The sequence below is a fragment of the Aythya ferina genome, assembly GCF_964211825.1.
Source record: "Aythya ferina genome assembly, chromosome: 9".
Taxonomy (NCBI): domain Eukaryota; kingdom Metazoa; phylum Chordata; class Aves; order Anseriformes; family Anatidae; genus Aythya; species Aythya ferina.
This window is the reverse complement of record NC_140305.1, coordinates 1,909,123-1,912,444: the sequence shown is the minus strand read 5'-3', so window position 1 is coordinate 1,912,444 and position 3,322 is coordinate 1,909,123.

The following is a 3,322-nucleotide window of genomic DNA, read 5'->3' as shown; positions in this document are numbered from 1 at the left end:
TGGTAAAAAAAAATCCCACAGGAGGTACCCTGCAAGAATCCACTGACCCTGCAAAATAACAATTACACATTTTGTTTCTCACCTGATGAGTCAATAGCAGAAGTAGAAACACTCCTAAGTCATGAGACCTACCTCTGTGGTCCCTAGCCTAGATCTCATCACTCTCACTCTTCCCTCTCCCAGTTCCTGCTCACATGTTAAACCGCATCTACATGTATAATTGGGGTGAGGGGGAAGATACCTACACATAGCTACCAAACAGTAGGCTATAAGCATGTCCGAGGGTACACAAGTTGAAAAACCTTTGATGAATTACAAGATGCAATATTAATAATATATAAATACATAAAATAAATATATAAATAATATAAATTATATATACATATATAAATATAAATACGAATAATTATTTATATAAATAATATATAAATACAAAGAAAATACCAGCAAAGTTTGGAGTAGTGATTCTGCTGATCCCAGCATCTTCAAAGTACTCTCAGAGGTCTTCAGAATATATTCAATAATGTCACTCTTCAAAACTAATATTAGCCATAAAAACATATTACTAAATAATGGTGGTGAGAGGGTCCCCATAATTCAAACACGTGTGGCTGGTCTGGAGCACATGCTAGGATTTTGCTACATGACATCGAGATCTAGATGATTCTGTGAAGACATACATAAACAGGGTTATGATTTGGGCATCGAGAAGTTTCTCACTGATGTTTTGGAAATTAATAAATATCAAACAGTATTAAGAAGGCAAATTTGTCAGTCCAAGATTATAAAAACTGGCAATATTTTGTGACTAAAAGATAGTAGACTTTTTCTTTTTCTTTCTTTTTTTTTTTAAATAGGTCAACAAACTATCTGATTCATGATATCTATAAATATTGAGAATTCCTAGAAAAAGAGGTATTGTTTAGCATCAGACTTTTGGACTCAGTTTGACAACAAATGGGATGAAAGGCTTTAATAGAATGCTTCTTTAAAGGATGCTTCTGAAATGGTAACCCTGATGCATATTTTTTCCTTTTATCAGTATGCACTTAACCTTCATAAGTTTTTCAAAGTGGAATACCAGAGTATTTTTATTCCTAAAACTGAAGAAATCACTTCTTTATCATATCTTTATCATAAAAATATTGAACAGTTATATTATACAGTTGGGAAGAAAAAAAAAAAAAAAAGAAAAAAAAAAAACAAACAGTGCTTAGAGCTAGTTTATGAGCTAATCTAACAGTTAACCATCAATCCTGAGATGCAAAATGAAAAATTTAAATAATATTCCAGGTCATTGTTTGGTTGACTCCTTTTTGACCTAGTCTGTGATGGAAACAGAAAAGACTGTCATCAGAAATTATAATATTCAGAAATTCTTGCCAGCTCAGTAGCTTATGGCACTAATGCTGTGTCAGTGACTGGAAAAAGGAAAAAAAAAATATATGTATATATATATATATATATATATATATATATATATATATATATATATATATCCAACTGCATGAAGAAAAAATATGTATCTTAAAAGTAAACTCAGGCATTGAAATCTGGCAGTCTTCTATTTCCAAGATGTTTCTCAGTGCTCAACAGGGAATGACGACATTTGTTTGATTACTTCTTATGATCATTTATTCATCGCAAGATCTGGGCTTGATCAGCTTCACATTATTGTTTTTGCAGTGTTCATGGGTCCACACCATTTTATCTAATTCCGTAGATCTCATCAACTTTAAACTGAAGTTTCTGAAGACTTTGCAGTATTGTTTTGGCATTCTGTCAGAATAACTCCTGCTGTCATCCTTCTTAGAGACTTGACTAAGATTATTGCAGGGCAAGAGCCTGCAGTGCTACAAATTAGGTCATTAATTGTAAAGTAAGTTCAAACTGTATGATTTGGCAAACACAGCTTTTGAATAAGCAGGTTCAGTAGTTTTGGAATCTCCTTTTAAGAACATATTTATCATGGGTCATATTGTTAAGTATAAACTGCTGCATTTTTGGTACATTGATTTTTAAAGCGTATTTATTGGATACTCTGTATATTAGGCTGCTGCAGCTTTACTGAGCTGACTCCAGAGAATCTCATTTTAAAAGTGCAGTGTCTGATGCCACAGTCATCCTTAAAATGGTCATCAACAATACTACATTCTGCACTTTGAAACTGTCAATATATCTTTTATTCTGAGACTAATATATTTCATTTTCACACATTATATTAAACGCATATATGCAGATTCCTGCAAAATAGCAGACATGGTGTCAAAAAACATCTTCAAGATTGTCTGTGTCTGAAACCCTGGAATCTACCAGGTCCCTTAGGTGTAACAGAATTAAGCTCAATTTTCATTTTTTATATATTTATACACTGATTCTTTTAGGGGCTGCCTTTCAAAAACATCAGTCACCTCAGGTCACAGCACCAGCAGACAATTAATGTAACATTTAATGCCAAGTACAAGTTAATGAAAATTAAGCAGATGCAAGCACTTAGCATGATACAAATCCACTATTCTCAGACATTTTAAGCACAACATGAAAGGAAAAAATAAAAATGTTTTTGTGTGACAACATTTTATACTATCTTGGCCTACAGGTCATTCCTACTGGAGAGTTAATTTAAAAGATGTTTACCTCTGATTCTCACATGACTAAATTAGAGAACATGCAAGAATCAGTGAATATATTATGTGGAGTACGTGTACAACTCTACTGTGACTAGAAATTTCTACACCTTCAGTTCTGCAGACATCTGATTTACTTGGAGAGAGGCAATTGAGCAGTGAACAAGTTCAGTACCTTTCCTCTCTGTTGAGAAAAAAAAAGGATGATTCATACGTCCAAACTGTATTTCCTCTTCCTCTGTCAGTCAGCCCCAGTCCATTTGGGAAAAGAGACAGAGCTGTGTGATTAAGATGACTGATCACGCTGCAACAACATCTTATAGATGTCTGCCATTACATAAGGTGATAATATAGTAAATAAATACAGTAAATAAATAAAAGTAAAAAGTATAAAGTAAATAAAGTAAAGGTTGTAATCCAGCAGCCAAACTTTGAACAAAAATAAATAAATTAAAAATAAAAATTCCACAAATAACAGAAAAGAACAAAATTAAATTCAGTTTCTCAAATCACAAGTTTATTCAGCTCAAGTAGTGAGATTCCTTAGCACTCTCCCCCCACACCTTTGAGAGTTTCAGCTGTTTTCACAGGTGTGAATTAAAACAAACATTAGAAATCGTATGCAAATAAAACATGGCCAAAGGAATAATCAGTCAGCTGATCAGTGGGTTGTTCTGGTGTATTTTTGATAAAAA